Source organism: Schistocerca nitens, chromosome 3, assembly GCF_023898315.1.
Source record: "Schistocerca nitens isolate TAMUIC-IGC-003100 chromosome 3, iqSchNite1.1, whole genome shotgun sequence".
NCBI lineage: Eukaryota > Metazoa > Arthropoda > Insecta > Orthoptera > Acrididae > Schistocerca > Schistocerca nitens.
In genome coordinates, this window is record NC_064616.1 from 35,545,315 (window position 1) to 35,571,885 (window position 26,571).

General features: G+C 35.5%; 1 protein-coding gene across 1 annotated transcript in view; it reads right to left on the minus strand.

Annotated features, from left to right (window-relative positions):
• LOC126248358 (annexin-B12-like) overlaps positions 1 to 26,571 on the minus strand; it is a 177,202-nt gene that overhangs the window by 131,576 nt on the left and 19,055 nt on the right. The gene's annotated exons all lie outside the window — the stretch shown is intronic.

Sequence of the window (26,571 nt, forward strand, 5' to 3'; positions counted from 1 at the left end):
AAGATTTTTATTGATGTATAAATGAGAAAATTATACAATTTGCTACCTTTTCCTCATCCTTAAGGGTAGGTAGAAGGAACATAACTTAGCAGTTCTTCTGTAACTCTATATTATGTAATTTTACGTCCGCCCCCGGTAGTTGAGTGGTCAGTGCAACAGAATGTCAATCCTAAGGGCCCGGGTTCGATTCCCGGCTGGATCGGAGATTTTCTCCACTCAGGGACTGGGTGTTGTGTTGTCATAATCATCATCATTTCATCCCCATCGATGTGCAAGTCACCAAAGTGGCGTCAAATCGAAAGACTTGCACCCGGCGAACGGTCTACCCAACGGGAGGCCTTAGTCACACGACATTTTTTTTAAATGTATTTTTACAATATTATTAGAAGGAAAGTTGCTATTCACCATATAATGGAGATGTGAGGACAAAACTATAAGTGATCCTTTATGTATTGTCAATATATTCAACTTTCATTTTGCAAGTATTGTACAAAGCCTCATAAAAACCCAAAGACAAACAAAGATTAAACATAACATCTCCACTAATCCTAAAACTATGTTCTTATACTCTGTAAGTGTGCAAGAAATACAGAATGCAATCAACAAACTAAAAAATAAATTGTCTTGTGGCACTGATGGCATTCCAGATAAAGTACTTAAACACAGCATAAATATTGCTCGTCACCTTGTACACATAATTAATGCCTCTTTCAGCACTGGAACATTCCTAAAGAACTAAAGCTGTCAATAATAAAACCATTATATAAAAATGGTGATCCTCATGATGTAAAAAACTTCAGACCCATATCCTTGATATCCTGCTTCTCAAAAGTTATTGAAAGAATAATGCATGAAAAACTCTCTACTTTCCTGTACACAAGTAGAATATTAGTCGGTGAGCAAAATGGCTTCAGAAAAAATAGGTCAACTGAAACAGCTGTATATAATTTCCTAAAACGTCTCCTCATCTCTATAGATCATAATGAAGTAAACTGTGGGGTGTTTTTAGATTTATCGAAGGCATTTGATATTATTGATGATGAATTATTGCTCGAGAAACTATATTGCTATGGCTTACGTGGTACTGTTCACAGCTGGTTTAAATCATACCTGTCAGACAGATACAAGAAAGTAGAAATAGTTCACGAAGGAACCTCTTACTTTTCAGAATATAAGAAAGTTAGTAATGGAGTGCCACAAGGTTCTGTCCTGGGACCCCTCTTGTTGTTGATTTTCATAAATAACCTGCCAAACTGTTTAATGCTAGCTAATGCTGTATTGTATGTGGATGATACAAGTCTTTTTATTAAAGCTCAAAATGAGACTGACTTGCAACACAAAGTAGAAATAACAAAAGAAGAAGCAGGAAAATGGTTTAGAGAGAACTGTTCATTTGTAAATGAGAAGAAAAACAGTATGGATGAATTTCAGGCACGTATCGAATAAAGTAAAGTCCAATATAGTTTTGAAACTTGGTGAACAGAAGATTTTACAAACTTCAGACGCAAAATTTTTAGGTATCTTGTTAGACAAGCATCTAAAGTGGGATAAACATATTGAAATGCTCAATAAAAAGCTAAGTAAATGCTGCTATATACTGAGAATGCTGAAAAACTTATTTTGGGGTAATTCAAGTCTGGCAAACCGGTCATTCATTATTCAAAAATGAGCATTAAGAATAATGAAAGGGGCTGCACCAAGAGAGCCCTGAAGGAAAATTTTCAAAGAATTTCAAATAATGTCGCTTCCATCTTTATATATCTACAAAAGTATCTGCTTTTTCAAATCACACCCCAATTTTCTTCTTTAAATAGTGAGTGCCATGACTACCCAACAAGAAACAGGAATGATTTCCACAGAGAAACACACAAAACAGCCCAATATCGCAAAAGTGCAATGTCACTATGTTCTGAAAATCCATGTACTCTGTAACACTGTAAAAACATTCTCTTAATAACATTTTTAAGCTCATTTTTAAAAATGTAAAACTGTTCTATCTTTTTGATGCGTAAGGGAAGAGCACTAAAAAGGATTTTGGGGTGATATATAAGAAATAGAACCTGCCATCAAGTAGCAAACTGCTGTTTTCAAAATAAACATTACTAGAAGTAAATAGAAAAAGATAATATTGCTGTAAAAATTTTAGGTATTTATAACTTTGGATTGCATGGAACGCTAAAGTTTGGGTAAGGCTTTCATGGAGTTTGATGGCTTTTCTCATTTATTGTGAAATGACCTTCAAATATATTTTATCGTCTATTCAAAAATGATTATGCCACTCCTTAGAAGCAACCTTCAGTTCCTGTAACAAACTGGCATGTGAATACAACCATTCTTTAACCATTCAAACAGAACAGAAAAATGGGTTTTCACCATTGTTATGGATGAGATAAGGCAGGAGTGGAAGCACAAATAGGAAATGAAAATATGAGAGCAATGGCTTAATGGTGTGGGGAAATGAAAGAGAGGTACAAGAAACACTATGTATATGGGAGTAAATGGTGGGAGAGTATGGATTGAAATTTAATAAAAAGAATTATGAAATTATGGTGACAATGAGGATTAAGATGAGAGTAGCAATGGAGATAAGTATTAGAGGGCAAATACTAAAGAAATTGAAAAATTTCAAGCATTTAGGGAGCATAGCAGAAGACAGCAGGTGAAACGATAAAGAGGTTAAGGAAAGGGGAAGACAACCCAAAGCATTCCTGCAGAGTGTATGAAGTCTGATTGGAGGAAGGCTGCAGTACCCAAAAGGAAGAAAATTATTGCTACACCACGCGTAATATGTTCCAATACTGAAGGTGATAGGGGGAAAAAGACCTTGGGACAAATGGACTGTTGGAGTGAAGGAAAAAACTGGAACAAAGTAGAGAAAGAATCATGGTGGGAGGACAGGAAATGATGGAGAGTGAAACAATTATACAATTTATGAACCTTTCTGCACATTTAGTGATGCAGTGAATGGAATGAAAATAGTCATATTATGAATATAATGAAATGTTAAATATCATTTTGGAAAAGGTATTGCATTGCTACTCAGGAAAGAAAATTACAAAAGGTGTTGCAGCACTACTGTAAATGGTATTTCCAGTTGCAGAATGACTTGGCTGACTATTGTGAACATGATAAAGCTGATTTTTCTGTTGCTGAATCACTGGCAACCACTGTAAATGTGTGTTATGGGTTAACAATCCTGACACTAAAACGGGTTTAAATACCATCTCTTCATCTATTATTATTACTTCTCTCCAGAGATGATTTGCCTGATAAATATCTGTCTTTTGGTTATGAGTTACATGTCACTGGCAGATACAAGTACTCCATAGAGGAAAAAGTTAGATTGATTGTTTGGGATGCAGTGACTATTTTTAATGCAACTGACATTTTTGTCAACATACTGAAAGTGCTGTCAAACTAACAATGAACTTGATGGAAAGTGCATGACATCATGGGAAAGGGTAAAGCAAGAGCAAGAAGGGAAGAATATATTACTCTCCAGCAGTTAAAACTTATGACAGATGCTACCACCTATTAGGGAAATGACACCAAGGAGTGGGGAAGGTCATAATGTGCATTGAGTGTGTTTGCTTCAGTCCACATCAATCATTGTGAAGAGACCTATCCAGATGGTGTCAAATGCACAGACCCAACAAGTTGCAGATTTTGTCTCATGTAAAAGTAAATCCACATTTAAATAATTTTTGATAAACTTGAAATGGACAAATTTCAGTGTAGAGTGAAGAGTTGATTGACTCAGTGTTTAAATGATAGGAGACAGAGTGTTGTATAAGACAATGCAGACAGTTTTAATAATGAATTATCATTTGACTGTGACCACATCATTACTGGTGCTCCACAGCATTTGCTACTGGCTCTGCTCCCATTCTTTCTGTATGTGAATGACCTTCCATATTGTACTTGTTATAATGATTGTACCAAACACACAGAGTGAAGTGAACCAACAGAATGAATGATAAATGAAATTTTCACTAAAATATTTATTGGTTTCCTCTTTGTGAGAACAATTCCTGCAGTAAAACTTTCAGAGTAATTAACACACAGTCTATCTATAGCTTCTGTAATTCCCTACAAGAAGTAGAGTGGGACCAGATTGAGCTCTTTGACAATGTTAATGACAAGTATAATGCTTTTCTAAATGAATTTATCTGCCTATTCGAAGCAGCCTTTCTTGAAAGGACTGTCAAATCCAAATGCGAGACCTACTCTAATAAAAACTGGCTATCTCTGGGCATCAAAACGTCTTGCAGAAGGAAAAGGAATCTGTATGGCTCACTCACTCACTCACTCAGAAATTGATGTCTCTAATAACAAAATTAAAACCATATGGGGCATAATAAAAAGGGAAACAGGTAAAATCCCTGCTGCAGAAAATACAATAGAAATTAAAACAAATGATACTATTCATGACAATGTTGAAATAATCACTGACATTTTTAACAACCTCTTTCTGGCATCAGCAGTACAAACTGGAAAAAACATGTTCTGTTAATGAAGCCATGTTATCCCTTCAAAAAGCTATTAATAAAAATACCAAGCAGATTAAAGTGTCTCCTGTCACAGTACATGAAATTGAGAAAATAATGAGAGAGATGAAGAGCAAGAATTCTGTTGGCATTGATGGTATCTCTTCAAGATTACTGAAGGAGTGCTATAAGCCGATAAGCAAAATACTGTGCCACATATTCAATGAATCCATCCAGCAGGGGATTGTTCCTGAGAGACTAAAGTATGCTATTGTCAAACCTCTCTTTAAAACAGGCAATAAAACCAACGTTACCAACTATCAGCCTATCTCCCTTTTAACAACCTTTTCTAAAATTCTTGAGAAATTGGTTCAGAAAAGATTTATTGAACACCTCATGCATTATAAGGTATTAAACAGTAGCCAGTTCAGATATCAACAGGGTGTACCAACAGAACAAGCTATTTTTTCCTTCACCCATCAAATCTTTTAATAATAAATTATCTCTTGTTGGTATCTTCTGTGACCTTTGATAGTGGTAATCATGAAATCCTCTTAGCAAAGGCTGAATATTAGGGTATAAGTGGCTCAGTTGGCTCATGGATTAAATCCTACCTAGCTGGAAGAAAGCAGAAAGTCATGTTGAACGAATCTGAGGGGTACTCTGTGTCATTTAGCTGGGTCGCAATTGGCTGTGGTGTTCCTCAGGGCTCTGTGCTTGGCCCCCTTCTCTTCCTCATCTTTATCAATGACCTTCCCTTGCATACTAGCTTTAAAACTCAGTTTACTCTTATTGCTGATGACACCTCTATCCTCATCAACAACACTCCCAACCTCAATCTTGAGGAATCAGCCAATATTGTCTTTAGTGAAGTATGTAATTGGTTTGTAAATAATGGGTTATCACTAAATGTTAATAAGACCCAGTTTGTGCATTTCCAAGTAAGGAAAAAAGTTGAGGATCAATTAAGTATTACATTGAATGGTAGTGAGTTACTACAAGTTGAGTCAACCAAGTTTCTGGGTGTACACACTGACAACAGTCTAAAATGGTCTGAACTTATTTTGCACCTCCACAAAAAACTCAGCTCAGCAACACTTGCTGTTCATATTATTTACACTGTATGTGACCGAGACACCACAAAAACTGCTAATTTTAGATATTTACATGCACTATTGCTGTATGGCATATTTTTCTGGGGTAATCAGCCACTATAAAAAAAAAATATTCATTCCCAAAAGTGAGTTATTAGGATAATGAGCAGAGTCCAGCCTAGACATTCTTGTAGGAACCTTTTCAGAAAATTAGGGATACTGACAACTGCATGCCAATATATCTACTCCCTGTTATGTTTCATTGGTAAAAATGGACAATTGCACAAAACCAATGATTCATACTACACCCACATTACCAGGAGGAAGATGGACCTCCATTATGAATCAAAAAACCTCACTATTGTACAAAAAGGAGTCCATTACATGAGCTGCAAGGTGTTCAATGCTCTCCCACCATCACTGAAATTACTTATCCACGAGCTTCCCAAATTTAAACAACAGCTCAAACAATGTTTATTAGATAATTCTTTCTATTCGGTAGAAGAATATTTCAGTAGAGTTAACTGTAATTGATTTTTTCATTTACTAATTCAATGTGCTATTGTGCATTACGATACTCACAATCACTGTTAGCATTACTGTGTTCTTCATTTAGCTATTAAGATCTACCATATTTTTAATGTAATTTTTTCTATACCTATTAATGTGTATTTTGTCTTATACCAGATATCCTCTTGCTAGAGGTACTTTTTAGTATTCCTTTTGTATTATTTGTAATAATTCTGACACATCCTACATCCATGCAAATACCTCACAATATTGGATTTATGGGATATAAATAAATAAATAAATAGTCTTGATTCAGGAAAAAACCACAGTTCATTTGATGCTGTGACTGGCAGGGTATAACATTCATAACAGTGGAGCATGGCAGGAAGAGAATGTGTAAAACATAATGCTCAAAATTGCTGAGTTAGCATATTAAAGAGAATTTGACTTGGAAAACACGTATCATAGATATTTTCAGGTGTTTTAAGTTTACAGTTGCTTTCTGTGTTTGCTGAATAATTTAGTGATCAAAATGTCAGACATTTTGAGTTTGTTGCAAGAAAGAAACATACTGTAAGGGTTAATGCTTGAGTACACAGTTGAACCTCATATAGGGGAAAAAAAAAAATATTGACAACATCTTCACAACTCTTTCAGATGAAATGTCAATAGTTGTGAAATGAAAATAGCAGCACTGTTTAGGATCATGTGCACATGATTGCACAGTATTTTTACAGCATGGGAAATAACTCGTCACTGACATAAAATTGTATTTTTGAACTTGCTGTGGAATGTTGCAGTGTTACATTTCCAGCTTCCACTGCCCAGCACAATGTACGTCTGGCCTACCCAACAGGTGTGTTATGGCTTTTTATTGTATGGCGTAGTCCTATGAAATCCATCATGAATGTTTATTCCAACAAACAGGCATAAACTTCATAAATTCATAATATGACTCATTTTACTTTTTAATGTGAGTTATAAGAATTAGAATTTGGTCTCAGTAATTAGCATTCCAACATGGGTGGATAAAGACAGTAGGACTTTAATTGATAATGTTTTCTTTGGTGAAGCTCAAAGCAAAAAAAATAACTGTGAACCAAATAACAAATGCTCTTTCTGATCATGATGCTCAATTAGTTAGGATAAATAATATAGTGCCTTACAGTACTGATATTCCTCAGTGGAAATCAGTTAGGATAATAAATGAATCCATGACATGTATTTTTAAGAATAGTTCATAAGAGATCGCCTGGGACAAAGTTTATAATGTACAAATTGCTAACATAAAATCTAATCTATTCCATGATAAATTAATATCATTATTTGACAACAGCTTTGGCTCTGAGCACTATGGGACTCAACTTCTGAGGTCATTAGTCTCCTAGAACTTAGAACTAGTTAAACCTAACCAACCTAAGGACAGCACACATATCCATGCCCAAGGCAGGATTCGAACCTGCGACCGTAGCAGTCTCGCAGTTCCAGACTGCAGTGCCTAGAACCGCACGGCCACTTCAGCCGGCTGACAACAGCTTTCCACATAAGCTAATCAGAAAGGACATTAAACAGCCATGTGAAAAACCATGGATCACTAGAGGGCTTAAAGACTCTTGTGAAAGGAAAAGGGAAATGTATGTTATTGAGAATGAGTAGAGATCCTGCAGTAGTTGCACACTACAAAAAGTACTCAAAATTATTAAGGAAGGTTATTAAAAATCAAGGAACATGCACATCATATCAGAAATCAGTAATTCCGTCAACAGACTTAAGGCTATATGGAATGTAGTGAAATGAGAGACAGGACAACCAGCCACAGAACAGGATTAATATCACTACTGAACTGAGTGGATGTGCTATAAATGATGAGTCACAGATGGCAAACATATTTATTAATCATCTCTCATCTACGGTAGAAAGTAGAGGGACAAACAGTTCAAGAGAAAAGTCACAGCAGTATCTTAGAAAAGCAACTCTCATGAAATTCAACGAGATGAATGTATCACCAACTTCTCCTTCTGAAATTAAGGAAATTATACATTTTCTCAAAAATGAAAGCTCATTTGGTTTTGAATGTGTTTTAAATAGAATATTAAATGTCTGTTCCAATATAATAAGCCATGTATTACAGATTTGATCCCATATAATAAGCCTTGTCATATCTGAAATATGTAATGCATCACAAACACAAGGCATCTTTCCATAGAGACTAAAATTTGCCATTGTCACACCCCTCCATAAGAAAGGTGATAGCAGAGACATTAATAACTACTGGGCTGTTTCACTGCTTACATCATTTTCCAAAATTTTTGGGAAGGTGATGTATTCCAGAATAGTATCTCACCTCAGTAACAGAAATATCCTCAGAAAAACACATTTTCTGCTGAAAATGCCATTTACATTTTAACTCAGAAAATTTTACAAGCTTTAAATAATAAAATAGTGACCTATCTAAGGCATTTGACTGGGTAACTCAATATTCCTGTAGATAAATTGAGGTTTCATAGGATTGATGGTATAGCCAATCAGTGGACTATGTCATATTTAACCAAAAGAATGCAGAAAGTTGTACTTCGCATTTCAACCACTGTAGTAGGGCACATTATTCTGAGTGGGGAGAAATCATGTATGGGGTTTCAAAAGCTCTATCTTAGGTCCACTACTGTCCCTCACATATGTGAATTATCTTCTGTCTAACATACAACAAGCAGAATTAGTTCTTTTTTCAGATGGCACTAGTGTTGTAGTCAATCGGAGCATGCATACAGAAACAGAAGGAATAGTAAACAATGTGTATGTAAAATGAATCATTCCATAGCACTACAATTAACATGCAAGTGATCCATGGAACATGAACATAACTAACTAATCAATTTTGAGACAGTCTGTAGATGCCAGTACTTGCAATGGAGGGAGGGTACCTGTCAGTTATGTTTGCCTCCAAATTCAAGCGATGGTAAAAACCTGGAATTATTGTTATTGTTGTGACTCGCTGATCTTTCAAAGTGCCGCCATGCAGTTACACGCGTCCTCTACATGCGGCGCAGTCTGCCAGCCATGTAGCAGCCGTGCCACCTAAGCAGCCAGCCAGCCAGCGGCCGCGAGACTTGGACTGTTACAGTGTACACACATCTTACTTTGTTTACTTGATCTGTGACTTAAATGTATTGTGTCGTCCTAGAAATATATTTGTTCAACTTGACGTTATAACAGTTATGTTACATTTTGCCCATAGTGAAAACAAAAGGAAGAATACACTGGTCACGTAGTATGTTTTGGAGTATACACAGCTTAAATAGATAGTGGTCCAAAAATTGTGTGATTAAGAGACTTATTAGTCATAAAAAATGGTTAATAAATGTTTTATACTTACAACAATGCTATTCTAGTTACAAGTAATGTGACTGAAAACTGTGATTCTCTTTGGCATTTATGAGAATACAGTGCAGAGTATTTGTTATATGATTATTATTATTATTATTATTATTATTTATTTTATGGCCTTCATTGGACCACTGTAGTCAAAAATACAAAGTTCTAAACAAGTTGTTACACAGGGATACAATTTGGTTCGACAATAACTTAATATGATATTTAGGTAATATAATTATTAGAGGCTATTCTTATATGAAAGGTGGTTTGCTCTTCTGTCTGCCCAATATTTCTTCATTCTTTCAGATATTTTCTTTCTTTCTTCATCTGAGACAACTCTTCCTGTACTCCTTTTATTGATTTTCGTTTGTAGTCTGGTTTGCGGGTCTTGCAGTATTCTGGTTTTCTCTATCTTGTTTTTTTAGGTCATCTACTGTAATTTGAAGTTCTTTTATATCTTCCTTAATTTCTGTGATCCATTTAATGTCACTCTTGCTATTCCACAATTTTTGTATTATTTTTTTACTAATTCTGTTTTCTGGAGTTCTCATCAGATGTCCAAAGAATGAGATGCATTTCTTCCTGTTTGTGCTGATGACTGGTTCTATTTTCTTATATACTGTTTCATTTGATGCTATTCTTCAATGTCCATTTATTTTATACTGTTTATTTATACATGTCCTAATTATTCTTCTTTCTATTTTTAGTATTCTGTCAATTTCTGCTGTATTAGTTGTTTTGAAGATAGTTTCAGCTGCATACGTTATTTCTGGTTGTGTAACTGTTTTATAGTGTTTTAATTTTGCATCTATAGATAGGCTTATTTTGTTGTATGTAGTTTTGGTAATGTAATTTGCATAGTTCAGTTTTTTATTCTATTTTGCCATGATGGCTTCTCATTTAGATTGTGTGTTATTATTTCACCTAAATATTTAAATTTATCAACAATTTTGATTTCCTGTTCTCCTATTGTAATTTTGTTTGCAAGTGGTGGATCAGTTAGCATAATCTCCGTTTTTTCAAATGATATTCTAAGGCCTACTTTCTCTGCTATTTCTTGTAGTGATTTCACTTGTTGCCTGGCTTCTTGAATGGTGTTGGCTAGGAGAGCAAGATCATCAGCGAATCACAAGCAGTTTAAGTTAATATCATCTTTTGCACTTCCAATTCTTATCCTCTTTGGATTGTCCTTGTACCATTCTCTCATTATGTATTCCAGTGTACGGTTGAAAAGTAATGTCTTAAGCCTGTTTTTATGAGGAATGGTTCCGAAATTTCTCCTCTAAACTTCACTTTTGATTTGGTGTTGGTTAGAGTGAGTTGTATTATTTTAATTAGTTTTGGATGGAGTCCTAGATTTCTTAAAATTTTTAATACTGGAGGTCTGTGGAGACAGTCATATGCCTTCTTAAAATCTACAAATGTTATTGCCAGAGGTTTGTTCCGTTTCTTGTAGTATGCCATAATCAATTTTAAACCAATTATCTGCTCTGCACAGCTTCTCCATGGTCTGAAACCTCCTTGATATTCCCCTAACTCCTGTTCTAATTGCTCCTGGATTCTTTCATATAGGATCTTGGATAGAATTTTATATGTGCAATCTAGAAGAGAGATTCCCCTGTAGTTGTCTGGGTTGCTCTTATCTCCCTTTTTGTGTAGTGGGTTGATGATAGAGCCATGTGTAAGGAGGTCTTGACTGTGTCACTTGCATATTTACACATTTCAACAAAAACCTGATCTTCTCCACCTGCCTTATAATTTTTTTGTTCTTTAAGAATTTCTTCTACTTCTTGGAAAGTTGGAGGGTCTAGTTTGTTAGGTTTGGTTTTTATTGGGGTATTTATGTTGATTTGTAAGGGTTCTTTGGGTTCCTCGCAATTCAGAAATTTGTTAAATGCATTTGCCATGATTTCTGCATTTTCCTTGTTACTGTGTGAATTCTTCCATCTTCATCTTTCAGTATTAGTGTAGGGGCCTCATATTGTTGTAGTTGTTTCCCAATGATTTTGTAGTAGTTCCTGGAGTTGGTTTTATGATAATTACCTTCTATAGACTTTATAATATCTTTATGAAATCCTCTCTTGATTCTTCTAATATTTTGAGTGAATTTTTTTCTTGCATTTTTTAGGTTGTTGGAATTTTCTTCAGTTTTATGTGTTTGAAACTTTAACCATGCTTGGTGTCTATCTTCATGGAATTTGTCACATTCTGATGTCCACCATGCATGTTTCCTTCATGGGTTCAAGGGAGCTAGATTCTCTGCTTCTTTTTTAAGATTAGGCACTAGTTGTTCTAGATCATCTGTTAATTTGATGGTTTGTGTTATTTGTTGGTACTTATTATTTTTAACTAACTGATGTTGATCAAACCTCCTTTTTATTTTATTAGTTTTTCCGGTCCTCTTCTTTAACGGTGTGAATTTGATTTTAATTTTAACCATATAATGGTCTGAGCCTGTGTCTACTCCTCTCAGTACTTTAACATTGTGGATCTCCTTATGAAAATTTTTGTCCATACAGACATGGTCTAGCTGCCACTCGCCCTTCCTCCAGTCTGGATGTTTCCATGTTTTAAGTTTACTTGGCTTCCTCTTAAAGTATGTTGATTTAGATATAAGGTTGTGTTCTCTGCAGAATTCTACAAGTCTTTGACCGTTTTTGTTTGTAAATTTATGTGGACTCCATTTTCCAATTATATCTTTATATTTCCTTTCTTTTCCCAACTGAGCATTGAAATCTCCCAATAAGATTTTTACATTCTTTTTATTTACTCTGTTCACAGTTTGTTCTAGAAGGTCCCAAAATTTACCTACCTCTTCCTTTGTTTTTGTTAGACAATTTTTTTTCATTTGTTGGGGCATGAGCATTTATTATTGTATAGGTTTTATTCATTGTTTTAAAGCTTAGAGTCGCAATTCTTGGTGATACTGCTTGGAAATCCGTTACTGAATCTATTATTTTTATGTTTACTAAAAACCCTGTTCCAAACTGGGGACATTGTTTCATTGCCCTCGGTCCTGGTTTCCCATTATAAATTCTGTATCCTTGTGATTCGAATGGGTCCTCTGTGGTGTTTCTCATTTCTTGGATCCCTGTTATTAAAATTTTTTGTTTATTTAGTTCATCTGTGAGCTCCTTGAGTTTTCTGGTCTGAAGTAGTGAGATATAATTTATTTGCTCATGTTTAATCTTCTTTTTGTGTTTTAGTGTGCATTTGGATGGTTGCAAACGCTCCGATTCGTTGCTGTCTTCTAGTTGACTACCCACCAAATCCGATGTAGCCTTCTCCTGCCTTTTTGAGCAGGACGGTGGAATTTTTTTCCTTAAAGACCTTTCCATTTTTGACTGTCGAAGGTTGTCAACCTTAGTTGGAGCAAGCTCCGATTTACAACTACGGTTGTTAACCACAGAGAGTGTGTTTAGTCCACGAGAGCTATTTTATTTCACTCAAGTCCGCCAGTAAACCGGTGAGGACTTCCCTATCCGCCACCTGGGACATGCCACATAGGAGTATCACCTCTCCTCCTACTATGACAGCATAGTAGGTTCATGGGTTATATGATCATTTAAAATTTATCTTCAGACACAGGATTTTAAACTGGATCCCCTGCTTTTTGTGACTGGTTGCTGTAACCATTTTTTGGCTTTCTTTAATCATATTTATTTCTTTATTTTTGTCTCCTTCCTCCATTTTTGGCCCATCTTGTATTCATCATAGCCACCTATGCATTGGCAGTAGCACTTGGCTGAGGTATCTCTTTATGAAAGTTTTCCCTTCTGGTATTGTAAGTAAGAATTGTAGTAAAACTCAATCAACATTCTTCATGCGTGAAAGGATCACAAGACAATAAAAGGCAAACTAAAGCTCTTCTTCAGAAATAAGATGGGTCTGAAAGCTAAAAACCTCCTTCAAGGATAATATCTTCTGGAACACTAATATCTTCACTTAAGTTAAAAATCTTGAAATTAAAATGTACCCTAGCTCCATTTGTACAGTAAAGCTCTAATCATGGCACAGACAGTGCCATCTTGAGCAACTTCTGGAACGTTTTCACAAATTTCTTATGGCCCTTATTTTGCATTATCGTCTGTTCTTGAAGCAGGTAATGGAGCCACTCTCTAATGTTCAAGTACTTCACTTGTCTGTCTGTACAGTGTTTGGTGCATTTCCGGTAATGACAAGAAGCTTTTTTCTTGTTCAGTTCCAGAACTGGCATTGTTCTTTGCTGATAAATAAATGTGGCACTTAGAGAACTGCTTGGCATTTGTCACAATATGGACACACAGTAAAATGTATTTTCAAGTTCTCCTCTTCTGTAATTAATCATTCCATTATCAAATCATACCAATCACTGCATTCATTCAATGAGAGTGTTGCTAAATGTGTGTGGCTGAAGAGCAGTTTTTAATTGGATTACATTATAAAATGCATGTCCAAAGTGCTTCCTCTCCAATATAGTCATAGTCTCCAACATAGACATAGTGATATGTCAATGAGAGGGGAAATAATCTGTTGCTGTGTCTAGAGCAGTGGTTCTCAAACTTTTTGAGCTTCAGGCACATTTAAAAGGCTGCAAATAATTCTGGAGGCACTATATACACATTTCTGAGGGATATTCTACAACAGTCAATAAAGGGAATAAATACTGTGATAAAATAACAGTCAAGTCATTTTATTTTGAATTTCACGTCCAGACTACAGAAAATACCACTTATATGAATGAAAAACATACATTATCACAATATGAACAAATAATTTTTGCATAAAAAATGAGAGAGATTCATGAAACACGATTGTCATCCAAAGGCGACGGCTAAGGCAAAAGGCAAGAGAAACTGTTAAGTAAAACGTATTGAAATGAAATAATGCAATAAAACTAACAATTAATTCAAATTATAGAGAAAAGTAATAATGCATTGCAAATGAAATGTAACTCACGTCTACTCTTTCTAGTGTTTATGAGAAACATGAGGTTGATGAGTCCTCACAATTTCTTCAGTGTTTGAAGATATATTTCAAAGACAAACTCTCATTTCCTTGTCAATGCATTGAAGAGTTCCTCTGTTTTTACATTCAATTGTGGTGAGGGCAGAAAATCCTAATTCACATAAATATGACATTGAAAATTGAAGTAATATGTTCAAAACCTTTATAGATATTGACAAATATCCTTCTTTTATAGAAATCCAAAAGGCTTCAAGAGAGAATTCCTTATGCTTAATCATCAGTCCATGATGAGTAGATATAACTGCCAGTTCTTCTTCTTCTGTTAATGTTAAGCAGAAATCAGCTGAAGTTTCCATGAATGGGTTTTGAATCCAATCATACTGTTCAGTGTTGAGGGATGGAAAATATGAACTCAATTTCTCTTCTAAACTTATTAAATGATCTACTACTATTGGAAGTATTTCATTTATGCACTTGCTCCTTACCAATGGGAACATTTCCAAGTTACCTTGAACAGCCTCTCTTTTCCATATTTGTAGTTTTCTGTGAAATGCTTCAATTTTTTTGGTGGATCTGAGGATACTTTCTTCTTCCCCTTGCATGCCAGTGTTCAAAATATTGAACTGCTGAAATATATCAGCCAAATACTGAAATCTGGCAATCCAAAATTCGCACTGAGGTTGCAAAAATGTAAATGTTTCATTTCTTCTAAAAACACAAGAAGTTCTTGTCGTAGCTCATGCACATGATGAAGTACTTTCTCCCTTGATGACCACTTGACTTCTGTGTGTGAAAGCAATCATCTGTGTTCTGATTCCATACTGGTACAAAGTTTTTTGAATAAACAGGTTTTGACAGGTCTTATTTTAATAAAATTTACCATCTGAACAACTTGTTCTAAGACTTCTCTCAATTTTTCTCCCAATGTTTTAACTATTAAGGGGTCCCTATGAAGAAAATGAGTTATGGTAACATCTTCATTTTGTTTCTGTAGAAAAGAAATAAGGTCCTTAACACAGCCTACCATTGAAGGGGCACCATCTGTACAAATACCTACACATGACTTCCATGTTAACTACCACTTATTAAGATAATAATTTAAAATTTTGAAAATGTCCTAATCTTTAGTAGACACACTTAATTCTTTGCAAAAAGGAAACTGATTTACTATTTGATCTTGATTAATGAAATCGACAAATGCTAAGAGTTGCGATTGGTTGGTAATGTCTGCTGATTCATCAACTTCCAATGCAAAGTTTGAGTGCTTGAGTGTATTACTGCATACATTTTCCTCAATATCAGTAGACATTCTTACAATACACCTGTGAACTGTATCATTTGACAAAGAAATCTTGCTTATTTTCATATCTGCTTCATTTCCTGGAATTGTCATGACCATTTTTTTGCAAATAGGCAAAATAAGTGACTCACCTATAGTATGAGCTTTCATACTCTTTGTTATTAGATCACAGACTTGTTAGAAAATGATCAGAGCTTTATCAGAAACAAACATTACACTTTTAAAAGAATTTACTGCCCTTGTTTGCTGTTCAGACAATCTCTTGAAATAGCTTACAGGTTTATCTTGCAAATGTGAATGCATTGTTTTAAAATGTTTGCTCAGTTTACTAGGAAGGAGAGATTCATTTACCATTTCATACCCACATACTAAGCATAGTGGGAAAGGATAATCTTCATTTCCAGCCCAAGTGAAACCATAGCTTAAGCAGCTTTCATTGTACATATGAGTAGGCCACTGCTTTGCTTTTTACTTGCACTTAGCATTTGTTCACTTCCAGAATCGGATTCTTAGATGGCATGCTTGCTTTTCAGAAATCTGTCCATATTATTCGATTGCATATAAGATTCACTTCCAGTGCTTTGAAAATAAGCAATATGCTGTACACAAAACATGAGCCCCACATATGCTAACAGCACCCCACTGACATATCACCTGAAAGCTCTGCAATAAGATCAAGCGCACAACAATGGAAACGCGTTTTCCTTCCAGGTCTGGATTCTTGTGCCTCCATGGGTTAACAGTGCTGCCAATGATAATTTTCAAGTTCTATTAACCTAGCTGGTAGCTTCTGTCATGAATCTGCTGAATCACTAAACAGCAGTCGAAATGATGCTCAGAAGTAGCAAGGCTTTATAAACAATGAAAATCATGTTCACATATGCTACTCATCTGTAGCAAACAACATGAAATGAAATTCTTTTAGTCATGGACAGCTTGAGGTCAAGCAATAAGCAGCTCTCATAGATAATTTCCTCCATCAGTTTCGCTTTTCAATAATATTTTATTGACGACAGAAAGGTATGCATTTTCTATAAAATATTATTAAAAAATTACTGGTTGCAGATGTTATTTATAATTTTTTGATACACTGTCACAGTACCTAAATAGGTCATAATGGCCAATAATAATAATATGCAATTCACTTCCTACGTGCTGTTGCAGTACCAGTAGGGGTTAGGTGGAATAGGTTCGCAATCATTGGGAATGATATGAAAACTTCCAAGTTTTATGGACAAGTTCTGATCACATGCACAGGGCGCAAGGCTCAATTTCAGCATAACTGCAATCATAAAAGAAAAATGTCAGTAGGTAAATCAACTGTGAAGCAAAAGCACGACATAATCAGATAACATATGTAAGAGTTTCGATCAGAAAAATCCATCAGTCATCAAATATTTTTTCAATGTTTTCTCCCGATTCTGAACATTAGGATCTGACCAGAAATTGATTAATGCTTGACAACACTGTTGATTAACACAATGTTTATTTACAAACACAAGTTTCATACTGTTTGGTTACGGAAAGAAGGCACGGAATGAGGCATGCAAAAATAATTTGCAAGGTGCCTACAGGGCGAATGGTGGTGAGAAGGGGGATGGTTAGGAAAATTTCATGACCAGTGCTAGTCATCTGTGGATGCCTCTGCAGCTGGTACCGACCAGTGACTAAGATAGTTATATTTTGCACACAAAAGTAAAAATGGTTTGCTAAAAGTGCATTATTTCTATCAAAAATTGTGAAATAAAGGTAAGGCTGTTGTAAGGCAGTTCTAGTGCAAGAAGTTGAAGAAAATGGCACTTGAGGCATTTGTGAATTATGAACGACCATGAAGCATTATGTTGTAAGAAACATTGCAGTCTTGGACTGCAAGTTTTTTACAACATATCAAATAAGTATCTGTGTTGGTCACACCAAACTTTATCATGAATAAAGGGTTACATTTATAAATACAGCTACATTCATTATTAGAATTAATCACTCCCACCACTGCATATTGTTATGGTTGTAGAAATGTGACAATTATCTGACCATTCTGTCACTCCAGATCGCAGCATTCTGCCACCCGAATAATTGTTTTTCTTGTCCCACTGTGAATTACACTTTCCCTAGAATTCTTGATGGTATAAGAGATGACATTGATGGGCCAGCGATGGCTTTATCATTACTCATTATTTTGAAATATCTTTGCCCACTTCCCAAACAGCCGCTACTGTAAGGTAGCTAAGATCAGCAGCAATGGAAGAAATGTTCCGAATACTGTCGACACTACAAGGAGAATAAGTCACTTTATTTCCTTGACGAAACTGAACTCTTCAAAAAAAACTTAAGGACTCATTCCGTATTTAACCTGTCATGAAATGGATAAAATTCAGTAGCTATATGTTCTTTTATATTTGCCCATATGTTTTCCTAAAATATTACAGGGCACACCTGTCAGTGTTCTAGGGCGCACCAGTACATCCTGGTGCACACTTTGTGAACCACAGGCCTAGAGGAACAACTGCTTTGTGATGGTGTCCACTATTGCTGTAAGAATTTTATATGCTCTTCAAAGAAACTGCTTTTCAGTGGGTGAATGACTGATATAAGACTTTCTAAATACATATCTATTAATGCAGAATGCCTCATGTACCTTATCCATAGCCTTCAATTTGTTTTCCATGAACCCTGCTAGAGCTGTGCTATCCTTGCAAGTGGTGAACCATTTAATTTGTAACTGCGGGTTGCTTTAGAGCCCTAGCTGCTTCCATTCAGTTACTTGAGGCAGCCACTGGGAGGCTGTGTCACTGGGATTCCTTCCCATTGCCATTACCACTGATTTGTTCATGTTCAGCTGTGCCACACTATCTTATCTGTAATCTTAGACAATCTTCTCAATATCTGCTAAGTCTTGGACATTTTTACTAATGACACATCATCTGCATATGCATGGACAACGGTCTTAATCACTCAAAAGGAGAAACCCAGTGAGATGGAGTGAATTGTGAATCTTTCATAGCAGTGGGTCTGCTGCTAAATGCATTTGCTTGTGGAAAATGGGTATACTTGTTTCAGTGCTGTTAAATTGCAATTTGATATGTGATGGCATTATTTACTTTTACCTTGGTATGGGTGTCCTGAATGCATCTGTCTAAAATGTTCACAAAAACCTGGCAAAAACACATTGTGTTCATCATTGCTGTTACAAAGCTGGGTTTCATTCTTTCTTAGGCTGTTTCATTGTCTACACGTGCAACATATGCCATGACCTGTGATTCCCAAGTCATGTGAACAAGTTCTCTGTAAGTAGACACAACTCTGAACATTGACCAACATGCAAATTGTATTATTTAGTATGCACATGTAGATTTAAAGTCCACTTTCAAAAGTGTGAGCATCTCTTATATTGTCAGAGTGTTTGTCTTTGGGTGTGAAGATGGTTGCCCTTTCAGTAACCACCTTGGGTAAATTTTATTTTGTTAAGTCATTATAAACTTTAGTAAGTCTTTCCCCCATTGCATGCCAATATTTCCTATGCAGCTCCAAGGTTATGATGTTGGTGCCCAGTGACTGGTACATTTGTGCCAACAATACAACCATTTTGACTTCTGTGACGCAGAATGGTTCTGTTAGGTTTTAACTTTGCTGTGCTGATATTGTGATGTGTCTCTTCTTCACCTACAGCCATTAATTTATGTTACCCATGCTGATTCCAGGCATTAAATATGTGGGTTGTAAATTAATTAGTGAATTTCTGCCCACATCCTGTAAGTTTCACCCTGCACATCCTCCAAGGATGCTATAATTCCATTTTCTGTGCATTTGTATTCTCTCATTGCATGATGGGTAGTGACTGGATGCTGAAATTTGACCTGTGGTTCTTGCACATGACATTTTTTCTCCTCTGCAAAGTTGCATAGGATGCTGAAAATTTTTGCCTTTTGTCTTCTAATATAAAAATTCTTGAGTTACCTGTGCTCTTAAATTGGTCTTAATCTTCTTCACCCAGGTATGTGTTACACATTTTTCTAAAAACTGTATGATTTTGGGCTTGGCTAGGCAAACCCACCAATTGATGGTACTGTCAAATCTTGCAAACACTATCAACATGCATTGGTAAAGTAATAGAAACTCAATTATAGTTACACAGGGTGTTTTTATTTACTTGAGACAACTAAATAAACCAAAAAACACATGTGGTAAAAAAAAATGTTCATGATGAAAGTTAATATTTCCAAGGGTGACATCTGTGTGAGCTAAAACTGACCGCCCTCCCCCCCCACATGGGGGTACAACTTTTTATTTTCAAAAGGGAATCCTCCTTCTTTATTGCAGATTCAGATTCTGTACCAGAAAATATATAGTGTTTACTAGAAAGATTTTCCCATTTGTGGTAAATGACAAAATTCAGATTTTCCATTTTTTTCAATTAAGTACTAACTCATTTGATTCCACATTATATTTTTGATAAAAATGTAACTATACATATGAAATTATTGTAAAAAATTTATTTTAATTTTGCAAGTTTGCTTGTACAGTGAAACTTTTAGTTTTGGACATTTAAAGGTCTGTTAAATAAGTTACTTTGAATGTAACTATGTTACATTGAAAGTACTATAGTTTTTTGTTACTTTTGGGGTTGCTTTCAGTGAGTCCCCTCACCATCAGGTGCTTGATTTCATTGAGTCTCCTTGAATCTCACATCATGCCATAACTCTTGATTACAGTGACATCTACCATTGCTTCAAATAAACCCTAGGTATTTTTGGCATAGAATCCAAATCTGTAATAAACAAGAGGTTTTTCCATTTGGAAATAAAAAACTGACACCCATGCAGTTTGGGTTAGGGTGTGTCCATTAGCACAGGCAGATGTCTTGTTTGAAAATATTAAGTTTTTCATCAAGTACTTTTTGCATTGTGTTTATCTTGATATATTAGTTGTTTCAAAGTAAAACAACCACCCTTTATATTCTCTAGAAGATCACAATTTAGGATCTGAATCCCACTTCTCTGCTATACCTTTGTACTCAAAGGAGAATTAGGCAAGTTTTGTTTGTGCAATTGATGGAGAGACTGGCAACAGTCTCTCATATGAGTTGCCATCATGATTTCTCTTATGGAGGCTTGTTAAACATTTGGCTTTAAAATTCAAAATGTTAATTTCAGGAAGGGGTGGCAGAAAATATGGCATTACATGAGGGAAGGGAATAATGCATGCAATCTGTTAGTGCTTAAATTAGTGGAGTAACATTTTATTAAAGGTTACCTTCACATAATATATATAAGTAAAGTAATATGTTTAAGGGGTAGTCTTTGAAAATTTCAGAAAATGTATTTTTTGCTTAAAATGTTCTCTAAGATACCTATTTTATTGCAGTGTGCATCCCAAGCTTCCCAGAAACTCCATTATTGAGATACAATATGATCTGTGAAAAAGTGACTCCAAAAACCATTCACAGCAGGGAAAAATAGTTGAGATATAATTTCAGTGACAGCATAACAGGAATTATGCACATTATGAATGTGTGTGAACTTAAGATCAGACTAGTCTGTTCCAAGTTCTCCACAAAAGCAGACAAAAAGTGTATCAAGTGAGTAGAGCAGGAAATGACAGAACCTGAAAAATAGTACCACAGTACCACCAAAGCTGAGAAGAAGATTGAGGAAGATCTTTTTGATTTGCAAGGACTGCTGTATGGTCCAGGGGTCACTAACTAGAGGTAGGTTTAAGTTAACTACAAAAGCTTTAAAAACATTTTTCTCAGAACTGTAACTTTCAAATTATTGGAATGATAATGTTAGAATGGTACATATGGTTTTGATCAGAATTTGATGTCAGCATTTGAAATTGAATATGTCAACCTAACTTCAAAAAGAACAAATGGATTACAACAGGTATTAGAATCTCTTGTGCAGAGAAAAGAAGATTACACAATACAGCAAAGACACAGAACATGCCTCATGAATTTCATTTGTACCTGAAGAATTATAAGAGGATCCTTAAAAATGTTGTAAGGAAAGCTAAAACAATGCAAATGACAGATACATTGAAAATTCAAAAAACAAATCTAAAGCTATATGGGAAGTTATAAAAAAATCAAACAACAAGTGAAACTAAACAATATAAAAATATAAACTTATGTTATGAAGGCCAAATGATTTCTTGCCCAACAAAAATTGCAGGGACCTTCAACAAATATTTTGAAAATGTAAGTGAACAGTTGGTGAGTGGACTGGAAGAACACAACAAAATATCACCTCCATCATCCAGTAGCATGAAAAATGTGTCTACATCATTGTTCCTTTCACCCACAAATACTGAAGAAATTTTATCAGTTATAAAAACCTTGAAAACAGGGTACTCATGTGGAATTGATTGAATACCAGATGCAATTATTAAAAAATGCTGTCTTGCCTTAGCTGAACCCGTGACACACTTGTGCAACAGCTCACTGGCACCAGGAACCTTCCCTTCATGCTTAAAAACAGCAAAACTGAAACCACTGCTCAAAAAAGGAAATCCAGAATGTGTTTCAAATTATAGACCAATAGCCCTACTGCCTGTATTTTCAAAAATACCACAATTTTTTTTTATAAGAGATTGTCTGATTACCTAAATAAATATCAAATTCTCACTCCCTCACAGCATGGCTTCAGGAAAGGCTATTCAACTGCAAGTGCAATATTTGAATTTCTTAATGAAATCTCTACTAAACTGGATGCAAGTGAGTTTGTGACAGGCATATGTCTTGATTTATCTGAAGCCTTTGACGTCATTGACCATAATGCCCTACTGCAGAAGCTTGAACAATTAGGAATTAGAGGTATATCCAATGAGTAGTCACAAACAGGTGGTTGAAGTGCAATGTACTGATCATAAAAAAATCAGCTACTACTATTCAGGATATGAAAATGCGAAATATGGCATCCCTCAAGGATCAGTATTAGGACCCATTCTGTTTCTCCTCTATGTCAATGATCTTATGTACAACAAGTATTACCAAACTACCCTCCAATTTTCAGACAATACAAGCTTCGTTATTAGTGGTAAAACAGAAGAAAAACTAAAAGACTCCACTATCCAAACAATGAACAGTGTAGAACAGTGGTTTAGCTATAACAAACTAATTATAAACAAAGAAAAGACAGTAGCATTGAACTTTTATAATCTAAAAGGAAGACATCACCCAAACATACAAATAGAGCTTAGGGACAGAGTTCTTGGAAGTGTTAACAGCACACAATTTCTGGGACTCTGGCTCCAGAGCAACACAAAATAGGAGGTACACATTGAATATTTGCAAAGAAAACTAAGCAAAACCTGCTACATGATAAGGATCTTAAAAGCTTGTTGCAGCAAAGCCAGCCTGTTAAATGTATACTGCTCCTTTGTGCATTCTGTAATTAAGTATGGCATAATCTTCTGGCGCAATGCAACAACAAATATTAAACTTTTCAGGATGCGAAAGAGAATATTAAGAATTATTGAAGGGGTAAAAAATATGAAATCATGGAGACCCATATTCAAAAAACTGTCAGTTCTTCCTCTTCCTTGCATTTTTATCTACGAAACATCAGTTTTCATGAAACATTATATGGATAGACACCCAAATATCTTATTAAAAAAGATATACATGCATACAATACAAGGCAAAAATCTGACCTTCATCTGAAACAGGTGAGAACAAGTGGAATAAAGACCTCAAGCAAGGAAAAAAGAGAAAACTATACGATATTATGAAGACATAGCATGTAGGTAACGAATTTCATGCTTATTACAGAAAATACTAGACAATATTTAAAAATGTTGTCAAGGAAGGAAAAATGTAGGCAAATGACCTATATATTCAGTCTGTTGGAAACAACGCCAAAGCCATGTGGAAAGTTGTGAAAAACAGACAGGTATCACTACCAGAAATGTCAATATTTCAAGATGGAGAGAAAATAAGAGAGCCAAGAAAAGTAGCAAATACCTACAACAGCTGTTTTACAAACATAAGTGGGCAACTAATCAGTGAGGTTACTCCAAGTAACCAAAATACAACAGCATCACAACTAAAGATCACAGCTCTGCTACCTCATTCTATCTGTACCTGACAAATGAAGAAGAAATCCTGATCATCGTAAAAAACTTAAAAATTGAACAGTCCTCAGGAGTAGGTGGTATACTTGAAAAAATAATGAAAAGATGTACTGAACTCATTGTAAAACTACTAACATATTTATACAACAGTTCACTGGCATCAGGGACTTTCCATTCTTGCCTAAAATTGCAAAATTGAAACCAATCTACAAAAAAGTAAACGCAGAAGTAGTTGGCCCTATTGTCTGGCTTCTCAAAAATTTTAGAGAGGGTCTTCCACACAACACTTACAGTCCTTATGGGAAAATATCAAATCCTATCCACAGCACAACACGGGTTTAGGGAGATCTGCTAAACCAACAGTACTATCTATGAATCCTATGCAAAATTTACCAGAAAGTGGACAGTGGTGAATATATCATTGGTGTACACCTAGACTTGTCAAAAGCATTCGATATTATAGATCATGAAATGCTCCTACAGAAATTAAATCAACTAGGCATCAGAGGCACAACTAATGACTGGGTCTTGTCATAACTCTGTGGACAGTGCAAACTCTGTGTAGTGCAAATAAAACATGTTGACTGCAACAAAATCACAAACCATTACTCAGATTACCAAGAAATGAAATATGGCTTTCCCCGAGGATCAGTACAGGGATCAGTGCTGTCCCTCCTATATGTAAATTACCTACAAACAAACATATAGCATCAAAATACTTACCAGTTTGCTGATGACACAAGCTTTCTCATTACTGCGAAATCAGAAAACCTACTATGAAAAAATGTAACAAACACAATGGATAGCATAGCAGAAAGGTTAATATACAATAAGTTAATCATAAATGAAGGAAAAACTTTTGCAATCAACTTCCATAATGTCAAGAAAAAGGTTCCACAAACTGTAAATATGCAGTTGTCAAACAAAGCTGTAAATAGAGTTCACCTGACAAATTTTCTCAGGCTCTGGATCCAGGATAATGACATTACACAACAATTTATCTGTAAAAAAATGCACCACATGAATGAAATCATGAAAACCATCTGAAGATGAATTGTAATGATTCGAAACTGGTAACGGTACCTTTTGAATAAAGGAACTTAAATGAATTTTTGGCTGGTTGCTGTCTCAACACCATCAACATTTGTCGTCAAATAACAGCCACGGTCTCCAACCATGTCATCATATGACAAAATTGCATGAATAATAATGTACCAGTCTTATCCGCTGAAACCATAGTAACATTGTAACCACTGAACAAATACAAATAATGTGCCAATAATAAGTAATGTAACCATAAGAGATTAATGATGTTAAAATGATAGAAACAATATTGTGTTAAATGATTCCAGCATCTTATGTACATTCTATGCACCAACAAAGTCTCATGGACAAATAAATATAATCTCTATGAGTGGTCAACTGTGGTCTGAAGAGTGCACCCAAGACTTCCAAATATGTTCGTGTCTACATGATTCTCTGAGTGATGCCCAAATGAGCATATGCTAGGCAATATCACATTTTGCTAGCTCTTTGAATCTCCTACCATATGACACACAACAAAAATGGTATGAATCACTTTTAATCTGTCTAAATATTGTATATGCTTCACACACTAGTTATTCTTCATGTTTGCTAGTAATCAGAAAGAAATTACTCAATGCATATATTTGTGGAAAGATATTTTGGATGTTAGGTACTTGTCCTTTATTGGAAGGTATACAGTAGCTTTAATTAGGTAAATAAGGCAGAAAAGAAAAAAATTGGGCTGTATCAACTTCTTTGTGTACATCATAAGATATCCACTTATACACTCATGTTCATAAAAAACAGAGCACCTTGAACGACTAGAGATAGGACATTCAGATTCACAGGACATGTATATTAGTATGTTCTGCAGAAATGACAAGCATTTGAATCGTGTCAGCCCACAGGTTCAAGGTCAACATTGATATCGCAACACAACACCACCTACCAGTAAAATGTGCCTGTGGCTCTCTTTGTTACTATAAACTGAAAGTAATGGATCAGTGTGACTTGAGCAGACATGCAAGATGCCTCACAGGTGCATGTATGAACCATACTCTTAAATCAGTGAGTTTGAAAGTGGTTGCATTATTGGTATGAGAGAATGTGATGCATCCATCTTGGAAATTGCTATCCTTGTGGGATGTAGTGTTTTGGCAGTGCAACAGGTTTGTGCGGAATGGTTCATGGAAGCCCAAAGAATACAACAAGATGGTCAGGTTGCATCACCTAGACCACCCCCTGAGAAGACCTACACCTCATCCAATTGCAGGACAGATCTGCATGCTCCTCGGCTGTGGCGCAATGATGGAACACATTGTATACTGTCAGAGGTGATAGTCTGTCACCATTTATTACAGCACAGGTTACATGCACATCATCCACTTCTCTGCCTACCTTTGACAAATGTGCAGAAACATGCTAGATGGCAATAGTGTATGGAATGACATCAGGTAGTGTTTTCAGAGGAATCTAGGTTCTGTTTGTTTGAAATCAATGGCCACATTTTGTGTCAGTGCAGACAGGGGGAGTGGCATCACAGTTACTGCATTCACACAAGACATACAGCACCAACTGAAGGCCATGTGGTGTAGAGTGCTATTAGGTGCAACTACAAATCACAGTTGCTGTGTGTCCAGGACACTGTCCTATGTGAATGACATCTTGTGACCTGTAGCCATACCCTTTCTGAACAACCAAGATGCCATTTTCAGCAAGATGATGCATGATCACATGTTTCTGCATGAACATGTTCCTTCTTGGTGTC